Genomic DNA, 25192 nt, shown 5'->3' with positions numbered 1-25192 from the left:
TCCAGTGTCTGTCAGCCTGGGATGACATGCTCGACAAGCCACGTTGCTTCGCTAGGTACGGCTTGCACCTGTCACCACTGGGCTTTCGGATATTGGCAAAGGCTCTTGCCACCCCCATAGTGCCTTTTTTAGGCAAGGCTCAAAAGTCAAACCCACCCCCATAGACAGCACAAGGAACAAGAAACTAAGGGTAATGCTGCTAAATGCCAGAAGTCTTAACCTCAAGATGCACGCACTCAAAGCTCTCCTCAGTATGGAGAACATTGATATCTGTGCAGTGACAGAAACCTGGTTCAAGGCTCCAGAGAGCACCCCAGCACTGCCAGGCTATACCTCATATCATGCTTTTCGGCCCCAAAACCCGGACCGAACCACAAAAGGAGGGGGAGTTTCCATATTTATCAAGGATATCCACACCTCCAGGTTAGTGGCATTGCACAAAGTATCGGAGACCATCCATGTGCAACTAACAGTGGGCAAGACTGCTTTTCAGTTTATAGCATCCTACAGACCACCCTCTCAAAGTCAGGAATCCCACTCGGCTTTCCTGAAAACATTAGAGAACATAAAGATCTCTCCGAACACCATTATATTGGGTGACTTCAACTACCCAAACATTGACTGGGAGCACTACTCAAGCCCCAGCACCTTAGCCCAAAGGTTCCTGGAAATTATAAACTCAAATACTATGGAACAACTAGTCACCACTCCCACAAGAGGGGACAATTTACTAGACCTGATCATTACCAACATGGGGACTCTATGCTCCACAACAGAAGTATATCCCTCATTGGTAAGATCAGACCATAAATTAATTTCACTGGATGTCCACATCCCGACCCCACCCCCAGCCCAGAAAACCACAGTGAAAAACTTCTCAAAAGTAAACTTCTCACTTCTCAAAACCGAAATGGAATCCTTCAAGGCCCCAGGGCTAGTGGGAACTATGGCCCAAACTGCAGAATCCTATATAAACGCATTCTACGGACATCTCCAGGAATGCATGGATCATGCTATCCCAAACAAAACCAAGACCCAATCATCCAAAGGCAGGCATCCAGTCTGGTGGACCCCTGCCATAAATAAACTGTACAACAGAAGGAGGAAGCTACTACATGATAGAGCAAAATCCCTAATAGGGAAGGCATCTCTGATCAGTACTAGCAAAAAATTACGATCCCTCATAAAATCCTCCAAGGCCAGCTTCGAGAGAAAAATTGCACAGGACACCAAAGACAATCATAAGGCTTTTTTCAGTTATGTTAGAAACCTGGGATGCAACTCCCAGACTTGTTCTGAGTTGATTCTAAATGACAAAAAATACACTGAACCCACAGACATCGCCAATATCCTGGCAGACAGGTTCAGTGCAAACTTCTCCACCCGCTCCCTCCCAAAAGAGCAAGTATCTATCCCGGCAGAGGGCTGCCTCCCAAATATCTCTGATGCTCAGGTGAAGGCTGCCCTCTCCAAAGCAAAAAACACTGCTTCCATGGGACCAGATGGCATCCCAGGTTGCGTCCTACATGAACTCCAAGAGGAACTAATCCCTCAAATAAAACAGCTATACAATCTCAGCCTCACTACAGGATATGTGCCCACAGAATGGCGTACAGCAACAGTGGTCCCACTCCACAAAGGTGGAGCCTCTACGGACCCTGGAAACTATCGCCCCATAAGCCTGACTAGCTTAGTCTGCAAGGCTATGGAGAGGATCATCATGGAGCTCATAAACAAAGACATTGGGGACCTACAGACACTAGATCCTACCCAGTTCGGCTTTGTCAAGGGCAGATCCTGCCTTTTGAACCTAGTTTACTTCTTCGAAACAGTCACCAAAGCCATAGATGAAGGAAAGGTAGTCCACACAGCCTATCTGGACCTTGCAAAGGCATTTGACACAATACCCCACTCGGGCATCATAGATAAGCTATCCAGCTTAAATATAAATCCCTATGTCACAAGATGGGTTGCAAACTGGCTCAAAGACAGAACCTGTAGAGTGAGAGTTGCTGGAGCCATGTCAGACTTGAAACCGGTCACAAGTGGCATCCCACAGGGTTCTGTCCTGGGACCACTCTTGTTCGGTATATACTTTTCCGAGGTACAGGCAAACGTGGAAGGACTATGGCTCACCAAGTTCGCAGACGACTGCAAACTGGGTGCCATAATCAACTCTCCAGCTGACACAAACATCCTTCAAAAAGGTCTCACAGAGACAGATAACTGGTGCCAGCGCCATGGTTTAAAGCTAAATGCCAAAAAATGTATAGTCATACCCTATGGCAAAAACAATGTGCCCACAAATTACCACATAGGCGGAAACCCATTAAGTACAGAGAAAGTTATTAGGGACCTGGGGACCCAAGTTGATAGCAATCTCTCCTTTGAAAACCACATTGCCAAAGTGGTTAGAAAGACCTTCTACATAGCCCACCTCATCACGAAGGGTTTCACATCTAGATCAAGAGAGGTAATCGTTCCCCTTTATTCATCCCTCATCAGGCCCATCATAGAATACAATGCCCCTTTTGGGATGTACCTTACCCGACACCTGCAGCAATTAGAAAGACCCCAAAAGTATCTCACCAAGAGGATCAAGGGTCTCAAACAGATGCCATATGCTGCTCGGTTAAAAAAACTCCAGCTCTACTCAGTTGCATACCGCCCACTTCGAGGCGATCTATGCCTGACATACAAAGCTATGTCAAATCCAGAATTAATGGACATGCTCCACCTCAGTAAATCTAAATCCCTTAGAGCCACACGCTCGAGGGACTTGAACCTCAGCACAGAAATAAATCGAACTTGCTGGAGGGACAGGTTCATAACCCAGAGGCTCCCTTCGCTCTGGAATAGAATTCCAGTTCATGTGAGGCAGAGCACCTCACTGAATCTCTTCAAGAAGAATCTCAATAGGTGGATGGGGGATCGTAGGTTTGTCCCAGGGATTACTCCATTGTCACTATTAGACAGAGGCACAGTAAACTAAACCTTAAAAAGGGCACAGTATACTCAAATCAAGGGGTGGCGTAAGCCATACAGAATCGGGCTAGGCTTATAATTGCCCCAGGGCAGATAGCCTAGTATGAACCTATGAACCTATGAACCTAATCACTACACACCATGCACTACAAGAGATTATTAAGCAACTCTATGCACGATTATGATTGGGTCACATGATAGGGGTATTCGTCTCTGACAAAGAACAATGATAGAAGGTAAAACAGCTTTAAAATAGCTGTTAGATCTTCACTCTGCCACAGTTATGATCGTGTCTTAACAGCTTTTAAAGAACTTAATTTTTCTGAGTAACTCTTTATTTCTGCCTGCTTCCTCTTTGAAAGCCAGTAAAACACGTGTCACCCCTACACTGTTTTTCCTATAATCAGTAGTACCAGAGCAAATAAAGCTCCATGTACTATAAAGAATAATAATGGTGTCTTGGATCATAACCAGCTGTGTTCTCATCATGGATGCTGAGCTTCATCTCTTGAGCTTCATTCCTTAAGATGAACTTCTTGGCAGCCATGTCTTGAACACATAGTAACTTGGTTATGATCAAACATCAGATCATAATTCTCTACTTTCTTTAAACTGCAAAATTTTGTTACACACATGTCATATTGCTGCATCCACTGTTAATTTTAACAGTATAATTGATAGTAATCTGCAGAGTTTTACTATGTAACTGACCTGCAGCAGGTAATTTGCTTAGCAAAGCCAAACCATATATACGATCTGGTGAAGGGATGGATTTTAATGGAGAAAATATATGAGTCAGGCATCAATTCTGTGTTGTTACTGTCTTCCTTTTCTTTTGTCAATATGCCACAAATAGGCAAGCAACATTCCGTTTGACTTATTTCATTACTCAGTGAGTATCTTTGCTAATTCTGTATATGAGATGACTTTTTCCTGCATGCCTTTTGCAAGCAGTCTATAAGAACTCCATTTGTTTTTGTTCTGAAAGACACAAATTGCGTTATTTGACTTCTACCTCAGATATATTTGTTTGGCCTGGGTTTTTTGGGTGTACTGTAGTAAATTATGCTGTGAATGGGTTTTATTAACAATTTATTTTTAATTGAATATGCTGCAAAGTAGCAGGGGAAACTGATTGTTTTTTTCCTACCCCCTGACTGTTTAAACTTCATTGTTAGCGATTATTAGCAGAAACCATTTGTATGTATCACAGAGATACTAAGATGCATCTCAACATCCGTGTTTGATGAGCATATCAGGTGGGATGGATGCTTGATGCTTTTACTTGTGTGTAATATAGATGAATTGTGTCTATCAGATTTTCTGTTATCCATTAACTACTGGTATGAGTTGTTCTCTTCCTTGAGCAATGTATGTCAGACAAGGTTCCCAAAGATCATTGTGTTCACTACTATTCTAGATGTTTGCACTTCAATGTCATACTGACATTGAGTCTTTCTTATTTACTATGTTTTTAGGGACTCACTTATAGTTTTCAGTTTTGTAGTTGTATAATCATTTGAAATAACGTTAAGATATCCTTGAATTACTTTATGGGGGTTTGTATTAAACACATTCTTCGTAAGTATAAGCTCTTACTGAAGCCTAATCATCATTTACCCAGAAAATCTTACTAATAAATGCATTAATTGCATAGCACCCACTGGTGTATTGTCAGTTATTTAGTTATTACAACTGTATATTCCATCAGCCTGATCTATTTAACCTTGATGTATTTATTTATTCTTGCCTAAGTGAGTGAATATTCATCTCTATTTATTAGAGCACCATTGGCATTAACATCAGCCCCCTTTTTCCCATTTTGTACATGGGTTCATGGTGTTACATCAGTAGTGACCATCACCTAGAGCCAGTGTTCATACAGCCGGTGTTTATTACAGCCCTATATCTTACTGAAAATTATATGCGCCATAAGCTTATGTTCTACATCATAGGTTACATGTGTTTTGTTTAATGTGAATTTACTAAGAACCATAATAAAAGGCTCATGATACTTTCTTTGCATGACTACAAACAAAAGTGTTGCATGTTTCAAACTGAATCATAATTTTCCATTATTTATTATGTACCTAATTTAATCTGCTGAATTTTTTCTACTAGCTTTCAATTTTGCTTCCTTACCCATTTCCTTAGGCATGTCAATATCTGTACGTATCTAATAGAATGAACCAATTACAGAGTTGTGTATTAGATGCAAACATTTTCTAAGAGAACGTTGATTTGACACCATTTGTTGCTGTAGTTATGCATATGATTTAGAAGTACAGTTCTACTTGCTTAGAATGGACATTGGCACAGAAGTTGAAAATGTAATTAGTATAATAAAACAGTGTAATATCAAACTAATAACACAGAAGAGTATGCCGCAGTGCACTTGGACAATGAGATGCCAATCAGTAATAAAACTCTTAACAGGAGAGTACAGAGCTGGATATGCCTGTTCATATTATAAACATTAGAGCCTTTACAGGCAGGTATACTCAAACAAATACTTATCCCTATAAGGACACTTCTGATGTTGGCATTGGGGTACCACTTGTTGTTGTGACTCAATTTGTGTAAAGAGATAATAAATTAATTATCAGGCATGCATCAACATGTGTTTAACTTATGATATGCCATGTCTAGCTGATATTGTTTTGCTACTAAACACAAAATTAGATTCTGTAGATTCTCCTTGCCAAATATATAAACTACTGTATTATTTAATGATATGCCAGATGCAGTCGTTGTTGCCAGCAAACCCTTCTGACACAAATTAATACCACAGAGAGTTTAGTTGTCAATGATAGTTTAGTTTAGAGTCATCACTCTCTCTTGAAATCTCATCTGAAGTAAAAATGCAACAGAAAGAAAATTGAAATTAAAGACAGTGGAGAGAATTCCTTATCACTAGAAAACTCTGTTAATATTGAGCAAAGTTTAGGCACATTGCTACTAAGAGGCTGACTGATAAGCTATGTGTAAGATATTGATCAATAATGAATAAAGATAATATAAGTCTCTATAGCCTCTGTCCATTGCTACTAATGGATGCATTTTTTCATTTACAAAGTTAGTTAATATCACTCAAAGGTATGACTATTAAAATACACTGGCTGGTACAAATTACCTTAATTATGCAAATATTATGCACAGGGAGAGTATTCCATCACTAAGACCATGTCATTAATAGTTCACAAAACACTTGAGATTAATAACTGATTAAGTAAGTGAAAATTGGCCAATGCTATGAGTATCATTATGTGCTGGAAGGAAGCAGTTAATAACATTGCCATCTTTCCACAGGTCAGCTGCTCTTGAGCTATTCCAGGGAGACAATACTCTAGTATTAAAGCATTATGTCGTTCATATTTTTTCACAGAAGGAGAGCAACTTCACCGGCTGTGGTTTAATCATTCCTAATGAAAAAGAATAATGATCTGACGGCAACTCTCTGCTGTAATACCAGTTGTTGTGTCTTTCTGCTTTTCCCAGTTAGGGGTCACCACAGCGGAACTCCAGTCTGCTAATGATTGGTAGTTGATTTTTACATGCCGAGTTACCAGCCCTGATGAACAACCTTCAACAAAGGTATGCCCATTCAGGCATGTCTCCACGCAGAAGACGCTCTAGCTGAGAATCGAACCGGACAGCGTCTTACTGTGAGGCGACAATGCTACCACAGCACTACCACCGCTTGTTATAATCACTGAGGAATGGAATGCCTCTAATCTACAGTTTTATAACCATTATAGATTTGTCAGAGCTTGACCTATGGCCTGTGGTGGGTGTCAGAACTTGACCTATGGCCTGTGGTAGGTGCTTACTTACCCTCATTCTTGACTTCATTCATGGCTGTTAAAGAATTAATGTACCAAGTAAATGGAACTGCCAAAGTTATACATCTCCATAGGGGTCTAACCATGACTGCCTCAGCAACTATTGGACTATTAGTCTTACTAGCATTATTTGTAAAGCAATGGAAATTGTTATTATTGAACAAATTAGCAATGAGATTGTGAACCTCAAAGACTCTGATCCTAATCAATTTTAATGTATTAAAGAAAGATAATGTCTACTTAATCTAATTGATTTATTTGACTAGCTTATGAAATTCTTAAGCAAGAGTAGGATTATTCATAATGTCTGCACTGAATTTGACACCTCATGTGGGTATCATAGATAACCTTGCAAGTTATAATAATAGCACTTATGTTGTTTGCTGAAAAGCAAATTGGATTACTTTGAGCTCTGCCTTTGTTAAGGTAGGGTAGGTCCTCTAGGCATCTATCCCACTAATAGGTCTTACTTATGTTTTGGTGGTAGTTTAGGTCTCATGAATGTGTTCTTAGGGTGGTATTAATTTGGTGGATGTGCAGGTGGTTACATAGGACCCAATCTTTTGAGTCTCTTGAGGCAAAACAGAAATTTCCCCTTATCAGTTTGGGCTACTCAAGGAAGACATGCCCTTGATATTTTTGGGTGAGGAATTACTGCAGTCTCTTGAGCTGTCTCATAGCCTAACTAAGTAAATACCAAAGTGGGTATTATTTTTTTTAATACTGGTCTGATAAGGAAGGAGTAGAAGGGACAATGTCTTCCTTAGATCTAAAAGTGGTGATATGCTGGCCAAAAGATGGTTCATTGTCAGTGAGGATGTCCATTTCCCTAATTAGTGAGTCAGTTTTGAAGGGGCTGTCACCTATGTGATATCAAAGAGCCCAGTGGCTGAATGGATAAAGAGTCAGCCTCCAAATGGGGATTGCTGGTTTGAACAATATTTTTTACTTGTAAAAATTAAATATTACCTTCACAAGGTAATGCAAAATCATTTCTAACACTTTTGAGGCTGGGTTTGGCACAGTAGTTAAGGTTTTCACCTCATAAACACAAGATACTGGGTCTGATTCTGGCTTTGGGTTATCAGCTACTCTTAAAATGGCCCTTTACAGCAGCTAGCCTAATATTCACCTATGAGGTGTGCCCAAATTTTCCAAGAAAAATAAGGCTACATTTTATGACATTTAGCTCGAGGCCATGGTCCTAGCATCATTTTGTAGCATGAGTTAACCCCTCGTGGAGAATATGCAGGTCATCTGCAGTATGACAGCCCTGAGTTTGGAGTCACTGGCAAACATCATCAGCCACAGGTCTGTGGTGTCTGCTTTAACATCAGATAAGTAGATACCAAAATGAAGTGGCCCGAGGACCTAACTTTGAAGGTCACCATCACAGACTACACCTTTAATTGAGAGTGTGCTTACAACATTAACAGACTGGGTTCTTTCTGTGATTCAGTTTGCTATCCAGTAGGTAATACAGGGATTTACATTTAATTCGATTAGCTTATCAATGATGCCTAAGTGAGGAATGATACTGAAAGTTTTAGCCAAGCACAGGTATGTCAAATGAAACAATTTACCTAAGTTGAATGCCTTAGTGACTTATTCAAAAAAATCTGCCAGGTTTAAGAGGCAGGATCTGCATTTAATAAACTCAAATTGGTTAGGGTCCAGGGTTTAATGATTGCCTATATACTTGTTTATGATATCAATAATGCTGTGCTCCATTACCTTACAGACAAAGCTGGTGAAGTCGATTAGTTTATAGCTGCCTGGATTAGTTGTGGAGTCCCCTGTTTTTAAGTGGAATAACTATTGCAGTTCTCAGTATTTCTGGCATGAATCCACTGGAGAGGCTGAGACTGAGGAGGCATCATAAGAAGTTAGTCAGGCAGTGTCTAGTGCTGACAAAATGATAACTTAGCACATTTTTAGGTCCCACAGATCAAGTTATTTTAGCCTTGAACAGAACACTTGGAGGTGTTGTGTTGACTAGCTTAAACATGCTAATATGCTGTGAGCAATTTAGGGGACATAGGGTATTAGGCCTGCTGAATCTAGCTTTGTTTGTATAAATTGAGCAATGATCCAGGCCATCTTTTTTTTGGGGGGGGGGTTCCCCTACACCCTAGCAGCAGGAGTGTGCAGTTAGAACTTGTCTGATTGAAGACTGCTGGAGCAGGGCTCAGTTTTGAGCTTTTTTCTGGTTAATTGGGTAACTTGTTTAAATCACTTTGTTCGTTTTCTATTTTTCTATATATATATATATATAAAAAAAATTTCACTTTATTCATTTGCTTTCACTGTATTTGCGTTTCTTCCTATTTTAGTACTAGGGGCATTGACTACAACTCTGATTTGAGATATATAACAATACGTATCATTTTCTGTGCATTTAAAGTGTTTTTTTTTTATTGCATCTGCTTTATTTTCTGAAAAAAAATATATACTTGTTTCCCACCTTTCTAAGCTAGTATAGTCCAGTTTTCAGGTTAAGTGCTGAATTCAGGGCTGTGTTACAAATCTCTGTGTTTACCCATACCTTACTTGGATAGAAGGAAGTTCTCTGTTTACCTGTGAGAGAGGGGAGCTTTGAGCAGCCTATCTGTCCCTGGAGGAGTGGTTTCAGCCCAGAAATTAGTAGTTTATTTGCCATTTTGGGTTAATTTCTCTTTCATTTCCCTGCTATAAATACAGCATTTGCCCAGTTTTGCATGCCAGGCAGTGCTGGTTAGCTAGGGTATAACTATTCCCGGCTCCACAAAGTCTCCTCTTCAATTTTTCCCTTAGAGCTAGACAAACTTTCAACTTAAGCACTCAAGCCATTCATTTCTCAGCCCGGCACTTGCTCAAAACTCATAACAAGCACTTATAAACCCTAACACTAGACCCTCATATACTGTAGAGAAGGACAAGGCTCTCTATTCAACCTTACCAGCCATTCAGTAAAACAGTTCACTGTACCTATCCAGGCATGTCCAAAGGGCAGTTTCAGGTGTACTCTCCAGTCCAACTGGTGAATCTGGGCATTTTGAGGCAATGTTACAACTGCCTCATGTACACAGACAACCCTCTCCTCCTACCACCAAACACTAATACATGTGAGAGATGCAATTATACAGCCAAACTGGACAGTCAAGAGGAAGGGAAATACTTGCATCACACCACCAGTCTCACATAGACCCACTAAACCAGCACTGGCAGAAAACACACATAAATACACAAAAACATACTCGGAGGCTCTAAATAAAAATCTGCAAAAGCAACAGAGACCTCCAAAGCAAATATCCAAGCAACCTCCACCCCCCCAACACAAATCATAAAACACATACTTCACAAAACCAGTGTGCCATGCAATCACAGCCCTTAAGGCAAAATAACATACCCAACATACTAGTAATAGGTGACTCTAAAGTCAGGCACACTGAAGACACAGTCACTAGGCTGAATAAGGAGAAGGTTACTGTTATCTGCCTGTTGGATGCCAGGATCCGCCACATAACACAAGCACTCAAGTCACTCCAGAACAAGTACAAATACAATTCTGTCATTGTCCATGTTGGTGTGAATGACCTGAGCCATACCTCCCTGGACTACATGAAAAGAGACATGGAAGAGCTCTCTGATCTTGTAGTCCAGGCCGGTATGACCCTGACCCTGAGTAGCATGCTGCCCTCACCAAGAATGGTACCATGGTATAAAGAAAAAAAATGATCAATTTTAACAATTGGCTAAGTTTCTGGTGTCATTCAAAGGGGATCCAGTGTCTGTCCGCCTGGGATGATATGCTCGACAAGCCACACGGCTTCGCTAGAGACAGCTTGCACCTGTCACCCTTAGGCTTTCGAATACTGGCCAGGACACTTGCCACCCCCATAGTGCCTTTTTAGGCAAGGGTCAAAAGACAAACTCATGGCCATAAATAGCACAAGGAACAAAAAAACTGAGGGTTATGCTACTCAATGCCAGAAGTCTAAACCTCAAAATGCACGCACTCGAGGCACTCCTCAGTATGGTGAAAATCGATATATGTTTAGTAGCAGAAACCTGGTTTAAGGCTCCAGAGAGCTCCAGCACTCATACCACACATTTCGGCCACAGAACCCGGACCAAAATACAAAAGGCGGGGGCGTATCCATATTCATCAAGGATACCCACACCTCCAGGTTAGTGGCACAGCACAATGCTTCAGAGATCATCCACATGCAACTAACAATGGGCAAAGCTGCAATTCAAATTTAGCTTGCTACTGATCACCCACCATGTCCCAGGACCCCCATTCCACATTTCTGGAAACACTGGGAAATATAAAGGTCCTACCAAACACCCTAATATTGGGTGATTTCAATTACCCAAACATTAACTGGGAGAACTACTCAAGTAATAACTCCCTTGCCCAACATTTCCTAGAGTTTATAAACTCAAATTGTCAACACTCCCACCAGAGGTGATAACATATCAGAACTGGTCATCACCAACATGGGTGACTGGTGCTCCACACCAGAGGTCAAGCCCTCTCTGGTTAGATCTGACCATAAACAAATCACTTTGGATATCCACATTCCGCCCCAACCCCCGGACAAGGAAACCACCATGAAAAACATTTCAAAAACAAACTTCACATTACTTAAGACCGAGGTGGAAAGTTTCAAAGCCCCCATGCTAAAGGATAACACTGTCCAAGCTGCAAAATCCTTTACTGATGCATTCTATGGGTACCAACAAGAATATATGGATCATGCTATCCCAAGCAAAATCAGGACTCACTCCTCCAAGAAAAGGAAAACAGTCTGGTGGACTCCTGTCATAAACAAGCTATACAATAGAAGGAGGAAACTAGTACAGAAAAGAGTAAAATCCCAAGAAGGAAAGACATCCCTGATCAGTATCAGCAAGAAACTACGATCCCTCATAAAGTCATCCAAGGGAAGTTTTGAAAGAAAAATTGCCAAGGACTCTAAAGATAACCACAAGGCATTCTTTAGCTATGTCAAGAATCTAAGTGGCAATGCTCAGATCTGCTCAGAGTTAGTGCAGAATGGTACAAAATACACTGAACCGAACGATATTGCCAACATCTTGGCAGACAGGTTCAGGGCAAACTTCACTCCCCCTTTCACCCCCAAAAGGGTCCATAACTATACCAGAAGAATGTAGAGCCCCTGAAATCACAGACACTCATGTTAAAACAGCCCTCTCTAAAGCCAAAAACACAGCATCAATGGGACCAGACAGTGTCCAAGGCTGCGTCCTACATGAGCTCAAAGACGAACTAACCCCTCACCTAAATACACTGTTCAAACTCAGCCACTCCACAGGTTATGTACCCATAGAGTGGTGCACAGCAACAGTTATTCTGCTCCACAAAGGTGGAGCCACAACAAACCCCAGGAACTATTGCACTATAAGCCTGACTAGCTTGGTCTGCAAGGTTATGGAGCGCATCATCATGGAACTCATTAACAGAGAAATTGGGAACCTCCAAACACTGGATCCTACCAAGTTTGGCTTTGTTAAGGGCAGATCATGCCTCCTAAACCTGGTGGACTTCTTTGAGCCAGTTCCCAAGGCTATAGATGACGGAAAGGTGGCACACACAGCCTACCTAGTCCTCGCAAAGGCCTTCGACACCATTCCCCATTTCTGGTATTATAGACATGCTCACCAGCCTGAACATAAACTCCTACATCACAAGATAGGTTGCCAACTGGCTCATGGACAGAACCCACATGGTAAGAGTTGCGGAAGCTAGGTCTGAATGCAAACCGGTTAGAAGTGGCATTCCCCGGGGCTCAGTCCTAGGAATTCTTCTGTTTGGCATATACTTCTCAGAGGTACAGGCAAGCACAGGAGGACTATGGCTGACCAAGTTTGTAGATGACTGCAAACTAGGGGTTATAATTGACTCTCCGGCTGACACAGGCATCCTCCAAAAGGGTCTCACTGAGACGGATACCTGGTGGCAAAATCATGGCCTCAAGCTAAATGTCAAAAAGTGCATAGTCATCCCCTTTGGAAAAAACAAAGTACCCACAAACTACCACATAGGTGGTAGTCCCCTAAATACCAAAGACATAATAAGGGATCTGGGGACCTAAGTAGATAGTAATCTCTCCTTTGATAATCACATGGCCAAAGTGGTTAGAAAATCCTTCTACATGGCCTACCTTATCACAAAAGGGTTCAGATCCAGATCAAAAGAGGTCATTGTGCCCCTCTACTCATCACTCATCAAACCCATCATAGAGTACAATGCCCCATTTGGGATATATCTTACAAGACAACTGCAACAGCTGGAAAGACCACAGACATACCTCATGAAGAGGATCACTGACCTCAAACAGATGCTCTATGCAGCTCGACTGAAGAAACTCCAGCTGTACTCGGTTGCATACACTCTAGGGATCTAAACCTCACCACAACAATAATTAGGGCATGCTGGCGGGAAAGATTCCTTTCCCAGAGACTTTCCATGCTTTGGAACAAGATTCCAATCTACATTAGGCAGAGCTCCTCGCTAACACTCTTCAAGAGAAACATTGACGAGTGGATGGGAAAGAGAAAGTTTACCCCAGGGATAACTTCAGTGGCTCCGCTGGACAGAGGCACAGGGAACTAATCCAAGAGGGCGGCGAAAGCCAACACATTCTGGCTAGGCTTATAAATGCCTTCGGGCAGATAGCGTAGTACCTACCTATGAACCTATAAACTGAATTTGTCACACATCTATAATAAATTATCAATACAATGCATATTAACACACACACGTGTGTGTGTGTGTGTGTGTGTGTGTGTGTGTGTGTGTGTGTGTGTGTGTGTGTGTGTGTGTATGTATATATATATATATATATATATATATATATATATATATATATATATATATATATAGATCTATAGTAGACATGTACTGAGCCACCAGAATATTTAGCGTTACTTTTGTCAGTGTATTTTATACCTTTATATGCTGCACATGAAGTCATTACTCTAAGAGGTGAAGTGTTCTGAGCAGTTTTGATGTTTCCTAGTCCCACCGACTTATGATGAAGTTATGGATAGAGCTCTGCAGGCTCCTAGAGACATATCGGTTGAAGCAGCTCAGATTTACTTGAAGTTATTCAGGAGAATCAAGATATAATCAGTGGTTTTCATATACATTGCTTAGTCCTAAAAAACAAGTTTTTATGCTGGGCACCAGTATAATACTCTGTGCTCATGACAGGTATATTAATGGTCTGCAAGAAGTTTACTTCCTGCAGTATAAAGAAACTCAACCCTCCTAGTGACCAAGTCTAGATGTAAACTATGTACATCTTAAATAGGTTGCAGCTGAAGATAAATGTATTTAGTGTGAGGCAGCTCCCTGTGTAACAGTAGAGCTCATGGACAAATCCCCCTCTACAATGCCTAGTGTTATGAGAAGAACCATATTTGTATCAGCCTCAACTGTCCTTCTCAGTATATCTATATTAATTAGTAGCCTGAATTAGACCTGTTGCAAGATACCCTCAAATGCTTTAGCTATAGGAAACATATCTTATAAAAACTATATTTTTATCTCTCTTAAGACTGGTATATGGCAGCTCAAGCAGTTGTTGTGTGATTATTGCTGTTTCTGCAAATGCTTAAGATGAAACACTAGTGAAACATTTAATTATGTTTTGCTTCTGCTAGAAGCACACTATTTGCTTTTTACTTTTTTCCTAACTTTACCTGTATTACTTCAAATGTTTTCAATACATAAATGTTCCAAAAATGTTTTTATATTTATTTTCTATTATAGTTACTCAGGTGTTAACTCAAATTCGGAGGGTCATAACTGTGATCCTTCAAACTGTTGAAGTGTAATTGTGAGTGAGAGAAATATGTTTTTTTAAGTCTGAGGTTGCATTATTCTGTTGTATTCATCTGATTCTAAGATACAACAATCCTGGAGGTACTATATATAAAAAGTAGGGCTGTTAGTCATATACCTGCCCAATATCAAGGAGTATAGCAGTTAAAGTCCTCTTCAGAAATCTTGAAAGGTGAAACAATACGTTTCAGAATTCTGCATTTTTCTTTGATTTGCAGGGTTTTTTTCAGTTCATTGTTGAGTCTTGCATTTCTGATAAGGACCCTTTCTACCCATTTGCAATCTACAAGTGTGGAAATATCCAACAACCTTCTGAAAGAACAGCTAGCTACACAAAAAGAAGTAAACACCTGTTTCTAATCCTTTCCTCAGATGTTTTGACTCTTGTCTTGCAAAATAAAACAATAATTTCACCTTTTACCACTCTCATAATTCTAGATGCATTTAAAGCACCACTGTCCCCTGCCTTGCAAAAATACTTCACGCTTTCTAGTGCTTTTCTTTCTTTATCTATCTATCTATCTATCTATCTATCTATCTATCTGTCTGTCTGTCTGTCTATCTATCTATCTATCTATCTATCTATCTATCTATCTATCTATCTATCTATCTATCTATCTATCTATCTGTCTGTCTATCTATCTATCTATCTATCTATCTATCTATCTATCTATCTATCTATCTGTCTGTCTGTCTATCTATCTGTCTGTCTAACTATCTATCTATCTGTCTGTCTATCTATCTCTCTCTATCTATCTAATCTATCTATCTATCTATCTATCTATCTATCTATCTATCTATCTGTCTGTCTGTCTGTCTATCTATCTCTCTCTATCTATCTATCTATCTATCTATCTAATCTATCTATCTATCTATCTATCTATCTATCTATCTATCTATCTATCTATCTATCTATTTATCTATCTATCTATCTCTCTCTCTCTCTCTCTCTCTCTCTCTCTATCTATCTATCTATCTATCGATCTATCTATCTATCTTTCTTTCTTTCATTCATTTTTATGTCTTATTCTATATGTTTTTCACTCTTTCATTCTGAACCTGGATGTACATCCCTGACACATCTCTAAAAAAGGGATGGTTAAAACCTTTTCTTGCTGAGCTTTTATCCATAATCACTGCACTGACTTTCTAAACATTCGTTTTTCTGCTATCATTTTGTGACAATGTAGCACTGCTGTTAGTACTTCTCCTCTTTAGCCATTCCACTCCATCTCACACGTATGTGCTCTTGTCCCTCTGAGAATGCTGTTTCTTCTCCTTCTGCATTCTTTTCTCACATTTTCTGTTTTTGTCTTCCTGTTTTTTCCTATTTCTGCTTCATATTTTATTTCTTATTATACTATTACCAACAGGCCCAAAAGTTCTTCTAACCAACTCAATTCACACTTCATGGAGACAGACAGCTACCTCACAACCAACCTTTCACCTACCCCCTTCTCCCACAGAGCTAAACTTGAAATTCCCTCTCTTTTACGTCAACCTTTTTCCCATCTTTACCATCAAAAAATGTACTTCATAAGTTAAAATTCACTAAATTCACTGCTGACAACCTTCCCTCAGAATACATTAGTATGGCTACCAGCTTTTTAGCATATCCTGTCTCTATCCACATAAACAGATCATTCCAAGAAATCTGCATACCCATTACCATGTTAAATTGACTACATATTCTTTCATACAAAGGAGGAGACTCCCTTGAATTCTGTAATTACTGCCATGTGACCCTTCTTTCTCCATCATAAAAAAATCCTTAAAAAGGTTGTACTGTCCCAACTTATCCAACCCTTAATAGATAACAACTTCATCTCCCCTGTCAACATGGCTTCAGGCCACACCACAGCACTACCACAGTTCTTTTTCATTTTACCTATCATGTCATCCTCCTCAGGGACTCCGAAAACTTTACTTCCTCTCTATTCCTTGATTTATCTAAGGTGTTTGAGACTGTATCTCATCAGATGTTTGTCGTTCGATCACTGCTGCAGTAGCCTTAGCTACATGGGTTATAGCCATCATTGCATATAACAGCTGGTCAGATTTCAGAGCCTAAGAGTACCTTCCACGTGCCCAAACCATAAGCACGTTGAGCAGAGATGAAGAAAATCAATGGTTGGCATATCAATACCTCCAGATCTTTCTTGACAACTAAGAGAGGGAGGTTAGAGCCCTGAAAGAATTCAATGTTAGGTAAATAAATATCAAAGTCTTCATCCTGGCAAAAAAAAAAAAAACTATACAAAAATAAGGGGGATGCAGATGTGATCATTTGAACATCTACTTTTATGGGAAGTTTACTCACACAGCAATATTTGATAGTTGCTGTAGTAGCTTTATCTATATGGGTGGACTACCACAGCATATACTGACTGGCAGGAGGAAAGATGAGGGTCCAGGAGCAGTGATCATTTGAGCATCTGCTTTTGTGGTACGTTTACTTACATAACTGTGCTATTCTTCTCCATAGACTGTCTTCTATAGACTTTGACACCACCTCCATCTCCTGCTTCCATAGCCACATTTCTAACAGGCTACAGACAGTAATTGAACTGCCGCAAGAATCAGTCTTGGACCCCTTACTCTTTAATGTTTTTTAATGACCTCTACCCTGCTGCCATAATTCAGTATGCTAATGATACTACAATGATAACCACTGCTAAGTCCATTTCGGAGAGCCAGGAAAAGACCCCAAAAGTTTTTTCTTCTATAGACACACTGGAGGGATAGATTCCTGTCCTAGAGACTTTCTATACTCTGGAACAAGCAACCCATCTATGTCAAGCAAAGTTCTTCATTAGCACTCTTCAAGAAAAATCTTGATGAGTGGATGGGAAATAGGAAATACACCCTGCAGATCACTTCTGTGTCTCTGCTCGACAGTGGCACAGGAAAATAACTTTCTTGGGTGGTGTAAGCCATGGAACCTTGCTGGCTAGGCTTACATAGGCCCTTGGGCCAATAGCCTAGTACCTACCTATGAACCTATGAACGTATAGAATCAGTGATGCTCACCTCCTGCTGAATGTTAAGAAAACCAAGTTATTGCTTTTCACAGCAAATCTGTATCCTATACAAAAAATAACTTCTTCATCACCTTATCAAACAGCACTTGTATCAAACTTGTGTATTGTTGCATTCATTTAGTAAAATGTAATACTTTCAAAATTTTCAAACAAAATGTTTAGAAATAACCATCTAAAGTTTGATATTCAAATACAACAAGCTATCAAGAAAACCCACAGAAAAGCTGAACTGCTATATCATAGCAAAACTTTTATAGCTATTAATGCCAAAACAGCCACTGCATATCTTGTACCTTCACTACTCTACATTGTCCACATCTACATCAACTGTAAGCAATTCCTACTAACAAAAATTAAACAGTCATATACCAAGATATCTAAATATGCCATTGAAAAATCTACAAAACCCACCACTACCTAGCCTCAAAACAATGAGGCTGGCTAGGCCTTCCACATACTTTGTTTAGAAAGGGTTCTCTTTACTGATATTTAAGCCCCACATTTGCACAGGCTTGCACTTGTTTCAGATCAAGCTAATCAGAGGATGGTGTCCAGCCACTACTTCACACTGATCAACTGTACAGTCCAAGGCATCCGTGCTTCCAGCAAACATTAAATGCCTGTTTACTCTTATTTTTTGCACTTTCATTGTACTGGGGTTTTCATTGATCATTTAAACTGTTTTGGAGCTACTAGTCTGCTACTCTCTGTACTATCTAGAGCTGACTTGTTGGCTGCTCCCTGCACTCATATACATGTATATTTGATTTTTGTGCACTGATTTCAACTGTTTTTCCAGTTGTTTAGCTGTAGCATAGTCCTGATCCAGACTTGGAACATCTGGGACTGTTTGTGTGTTTGCTGAGCACTAGTTTCCAAGCCACTTTTTCTTGGAGAGGGCCATCTAGTATCCTTGTTGCAGAAGTGTGCAGTCCGGGACCCATCTAATAAGAATTATTGGACCAGGGCTCAGTGTTGAGTGTCAGTATCGGTTACATTGTTCAGAAAGGGTTCTCTTTGCTGATATTTAAGCCCCACATTTGCATGGGCTTGTGGCTGTTTGCGAGTAGTGCATCTTTACACACTAAAGCACAATTGCAGTTACAGCTGCAAAGCTTCAAATCACTAAATTTTTCCCTTAGTTGTGGTCTGTGCTCAAGCCAACGTTTTTGAGGTTGTGTTTCATTCTCCGGTGTATCATCCAGCAGAGCCTCTGAGGTACCTACACTAGTCATACCCACAAGTACTAGTAGTCCAGTCACTATCAGCTTCCCCAACTAGTCATTTCTTTTCAGTCCCTGTTACTGACCACACCTTTTTATCCAGCAGTACAATTTCTCACCATTTCTCCAGCCAATCTGGTCAACCTGGGCATCCTGAGGCAATGTAGCATTTGCCTCATGCACACTGACAACCCACTTCTTCTAAGACAATCTACTTCAACATACAAGAGTTGCATCTACATAAAAACTTAAAATCTAGGCTCTGTCACCTACCAGTCAGTATTTCTGACAGTAAGCAGGTTGTCAGCACACACATCTCACCGCCTTCACTAACCACGCAAACAACACATAACCATACATATGCAGAGAGCCTCTCTAAAAACCTACACAAAGCTCAGAGGCCTCCCAAACACAAGCACACTTCACATAGTACACTCACAGATAACCGGAGTACACATAAAGGCACATGCACCAGTGTCTTACCAATAAGCCACTAAGGCGTAACACAAAACCCAATGTCTTAGTCATAGGTGATTCCATTGTGATGAGACACACAGATGTGCCACTTACCAGACTGGATAAGGAGAAGGTCATGGTTAGCAGCTGGTCTAGTGCCAGGATTCGAAACATCACACATGCAGTAAAGTTTCTCAGCAGCAAGTACTGTTATGACTCTGTCATAGCCCATGTTGGTATGAACAAATTGAGATGTACCACTCTGGACTATATAAAAGAGACATGACCGAGCTCTCTGATTATGTGTCCCAGGCAGGTATGTCCCTGGTCTTAAGCAGCATACCTCCCACGCCAAGGATGATGCCACAATAAAAAAAATGGTGTCACTTCAAGGGGATCTGGTTCCTGTCAGCCTGGGATGATATGGTTGATAAACCTCGATGTTTTGCCAGCGATCATCTTCACCTGTTACTCCCTGGGATTTTGGATACTAGCTAAGGCTTTTGCCTCCCTTGTAGTGCCATTTTTAGGCAATGTCAAAAGAACAAAATTTCCAAAGTAATTTCCCCCTCAAAAACCAACACCAGGGTTATACTTCTAAATGGTAGAAGTCTAAATTTAAAACTGCACTCTCTGGAAGCTGTCATCACCATACAAGATGTTGATGGCTGTGCAGTCACTGAAACTGACCACTGATTGATAGTCGTAAAACTAAAGGAGTAGGTGTATCAATATTCCTCAAAGATAAATACACCTATGGATTGGTTAAACTAAATGAGTCTCTTGAACTACTCCAAGTACAACTTACTATAGGCAAGACCACTTTCCAAGTTATTGTCAGTTATAGGACCCGATCTATAAGCCAGAACACCCACAATGCCTATCTGGACCTACTGGAGTCATTCAATATACAATCAAATATGCTGGTTTGGGGAGACTTCAACTATCCATCGATAAATTGGACAAACTATATCTGTACCAACTCACTTGCCCAAAGATTTCTGAACTTTGTTAACTCAAATGCCCTGGACCAATTAGCTGACACCTCCACAAGGGGTTCAAACATTCTTGACATGGTGCTCACAAACATGGGTTATCTTTGCACCTCCCCAAGTGTAGAGTCCTCCCTGGTGAGATCTGTTCACAAGTCAGTCTCATTTGAAGTAACAATCACATCTGACTGATCTCCAGCTAATAAAGGCTAAAAAAACTTCTCCAAAGCTAACTACAACCTTTTAAGAGACAGCATTAGTAGCTTCATAGATCCTGCCCCTACTGATGGCAAGGTCATCTATGCTGGGATATACATCAAATACTTATATAAACATCTACACAATTGCATCATTTCAGACGTACTAGACAGGACCAAAGTAAGTTCCTTAAGAAAGAACAAACCTGTGTCATGAGCTTCTGCCATAAACAGGCTATACAATAGGAGAAAGAAACTGCTGTCTAAAAGCATTAAGGAATGGTCCCATAATTATAAGCACTCCACCCTTACAAATAAAACACTTAGTGAAATAATCTAAAGGTGACTATGAATCCAAATTGGCTGCTGTAACTAAGGGAAACCACTAGGCATTCTTCGGCTACATCCGTGACCTCAAAGGAAAATCCCAGACTTGTGCTAAACTTGCTGCAAATGGTACAACATATACTGAACCTGTGGATATTGCAAACCTACTGGCAGATAGGTTCAGTGAGAACTGATCCCTCCTTTCTTCACCTTATATACCACAAGGCATCCCTGCTAAATGTCCTTCCCCTGTAATCTCTAAAGAACAGATCCTTAATGCCTTTTTTAAAGCCAAAAAAAAAGCCTCTGTGGGACTGACTAACATCCCTGGCTGCATTGTAAATAACTTAAAACAGGAGCTAGCTGGAACACTGGGTATCCTCTTCAACCTCAGCCTAAACACTGGGTATGTTCATGCAGATTGGAAAACTGCTTCTGTCATCCCCTTATATAAGGGGGGTCCATCCATTGACCCCAGAAACTATAGACCCATAAGTCTGACCAGCCTCATCTGTAAGGCCATGGAGAGAATCATCATGGACCTTATCAGCAAGGATACAGGAAACCTCCAAATGCTGGACCCAATGCAGTTTGGCATCGTTAAAGGCAGATTGTGTCTATGGAACTTGGTGGACTTCTTCGAAATAGTCACCAAAGCCCTGGATTAGGGTAAAACTATGCATATGGCCTATTTGGACTTAGCAAAGGCCTTTGACACCATTTCTCACTCAGGTATCATAGACAAGCTTGCCCAACTGAATGCAAATCAGTATATTGTTAGGTGGATTTCTAAATGGCTCATGGATAGAACACACATAGTTAAAATAGGGGACACTACATCCACCAACAGACCAGTAACAAGTGGAGTTCCACAGGGCTCGGTGCTGGGGCCCCTATTGTTCGGAATACACTTTTCAGAAATACAGGCTAAAACAAAAGGCTTGTGGCTGACAAAGTTTGCAGATGGACTGCAGGTTGGGAGCGGTCATAGAGTCCCCAAGAGATGTTGACACCCTACAGGAGGGTCTTACTCAAACCAAAGACTGATGCCAAAGTCACTGGCTGAAATTAAATGCAAAAAAAATCATCCCCTTTTTCAAAGGATATGCCCCAGCTGATTAGCACATTAATAATAATAACACCTTAAGTGCTCAATCTGTGGTGAGAGATCTGGTGACTCAGGTTGACAGCAATCGCTCCTTTGACCACCATGTTTTCTCAATGGTAAGAACAGCCTTCTATGTTGCCAATCTTATAAGTAAGGGCATTGCCTTCAGGAAAAAGGAGGTCATAATCCTCTGTACTCTTTCCTTATCAGATCAGTAACTGAGTACAATGCCCCTTTTGGTATGTACCTCACTAGGCACATGCAACAACTGGAGAGATCACAGTGGTACCTTACAAAGAAAATTCAATGCATGCAACACATACCTTATATTGATAGATTTAAATCACTGTCTCTATACTCTGTGTCATACAGACTGTTCAGGGGAGAACTTTGCCTTGCATATAAGGCAATTTCTGATCCTGCCCTGATGGAAATGCTGCACATTCACAAGTCTAATAACACTTGTTGGACTAGCCCTAGTGATCTTAATCTTAAATGAAACATCAACAGGCCTTGCTGGAGAGACAGATTCATCTCCCAAAGGCTACCCCTACTCTGGAACAAGCTGCCAATTCAGGTGAAGCAGAGTGCATCACCGACCCTTTTTAAGCATAATTTGGACAATTAGATGGGGAATCATAAATTTACTCCAGGGGTCTCACTCGCATCCCTTCTGGACAGGGGAAGCAGATGTTGAGTCTGCCTATGGCATAAATAAGAGAGGGAAATTAGTTAATACTTGGCTAGGCTTGTAAGGACCCCAGGGTCATTAGCTTAGTAATCTCCTATGATCCTATCTCAGTCACTCAGTTTGCAGCTGTTGATAATATAATCTATAAACCTGAAAACTGTGCTGAACATCAAGTCTTAATGGAACTTAACACCCCTACATGATCACTGTGTTCCATGGACAAGTCCCTTTTGACAATAAGTACAACCCATAACTTTGCTGACCTGTGCCTGTACTCAAATTATGTCTCCAAAATCAGTAATTCTATCCCTACCAACATCAGACAGCAAACCAAACTATCCAGATTCAAAAACATGTTATAACAACACTTTAGAAACACTTGGCCCTGCTCTTGCACCTCACCATGGTAGACTACCTCTTCCATTGCATATCAATGAAGCAAATTCTCAGTATAAATATCCTACTGTCTTTTACCTCTTTGCCCTTACAGACACTTCTACTGTCTCTACTCAACCCATAATAACTGTTATTATACCATGGAAAGAAAGTGGAATCTGTCCCCCAGATACCAAATCATACCCTTTAGCATCTACATTCCAAATATATCAATGGTTAGATCTAACATATAATGTAAAATGGAAGGAGCTATGTAAGAATATATGTGAGTGTGTACTAACAAATATTCCCTTTATACCTTTGAGGCTTTCACCAGCATAATGTTATACATGCTGAATATTTAAACATATTTTCATATAACTCAACCTAAAAGCATAAACGTTATAAATAATATTTTAAAATAATTTAGAAATTGCATGTGTAGCTACCTAGTACTAAAAAAAGCAGTCATATAGTCGAATGCACTAAACATCAAACACCTCTTTGTCAAACCCTATTTGTCAAAGTCTTCATCCGTTGAACGATTATTTCAGTGAACTTTTTCCCATCTTAAGTAACTGCTGGGCCATTATCAGGAATTTCCCTTTTGCCTACTGTAGTGTGAACTTGGAGTTGATATATTTAATTAGGGGGTTGTTGTGGGGGGCGTAGGTCCCCACCACAGTGGGTATTAAATAATGCTGTTTTTGTTGCATTTGGTAGGTTGACCAACTTTTTACTTACCATGGGAAAAAGTTTCACTTTAATGATTGTTCTACACATGAAAATTTGACAAATATGGTTGGATGAAGAGGTGTTCGACATTTAGTGCATTTAACAATGTGATATAGACCCCTAAAAAAGTGGTTGTTTTATATTTCTGTAAAACATATTTAACGGCTGAAAAAACATTGTTTCATTGAATATTTTGCCTTTGGGACATGCTGGTAACACAATTAAGTGAGTTCTTGTACTAATTTGATGGTGGAGACTTTATTTTCCATGTTCCAGAAAAAAGAAGAGCTACGGCTACCATGATATCTGACCTTCATAATCATAATATAAATATAACTCCAAAATCACCATCATAGTCTCCTAATAAAAATTTTAACAAAAACTGTATTTCCTCAGGATGCTTACAAGACGATTGTCAAATTAGAATTCCATTAAATATTTTACCAATGACATAGTGCCCCTGGCTTAGTTAAAAACCTGCTGTTGGACATTTTCTCCATTAAAACTAACTACATAGCCAGCTTTAGGTCCCTGCTATACCTGTGGCTGCAGGGACCCCCCCCACACATACCTTAATCATCCTGCTGCTGTTTGGGAAAAAATGAGGAAGAAAAATGTATTAATTTACTAATTATGCTCATCATCAAGGATGATTTTCTCTTTCAGTGAGTTTTATAAATACAAGAAGAACACCAGATACTATAACTCTCAATTTCTTTGCTTAAGAATTCAGTGCAATCCCAAAAATAATAGAATGAAGGCTCAGAATCAGGACTACATTTTAAATATTACTCTAATTTGCTTAAAAAGTTAATAGAATAACACCTTTTGCATCAACACGTATTTTTGGGCAATAATCACAAAACTCAGATGTCTGGATTGTTTGTAATCCTGAACGATTTACCAGCAAATCAAACTTTTAACGAAGGAGAAAGCAAAAGTATGAACAAAATCAGGAAAGGTGTGTGAAATCAGGGACAGTGACAGGTACGCATTACAATCAGGGACAGTGACAGGTATGTGAAACCAGGGACAGTGACAGGTATGTGAAACCAGGGACAGTGACAGGTATGTGAAACCAGGGACAGTGATAGGTACGCATTACAATCAGGGACAGTGACAGGTATGTGAAACCAGGGACAGTGACAGGTATGCATTACTCCTCAATGAGGTAAATAAGTGACTTACTCCTACTGCTGTTTGATCACTGCTAAGCAGTAGTTACTGATCTGGTGTGGCAGTACCAGTGTTGCACAATGTATTGCTATTTGCTGAAATAAGTACAAAACTAGTACCACTATGGCTTATGCTTGTGTGTATCTATGTGTGTATGAAAAAAATATCACTGATTTTTATATGTGCACA

This window comes from Protopterus annectens, chromosome 3.part1, assembly GCF_019279795.1.
Source record: "Protopterus annectens isolate FY-2018-M chromosome 3.part1, PAN1.0, whole genome shotgun sequence".
Classification (NCBI taxonomy): domain Eukaryota; kingdom Metazoa; phylum Chordata; order Ceratodontiformes; family Protopteridae; genus Protopterus; species Protopterus annectens.
The sequence above is the reverse complement of the archived record's forward strand: the minus strand, read 5'-3'. Positions refer to the sequence as shown.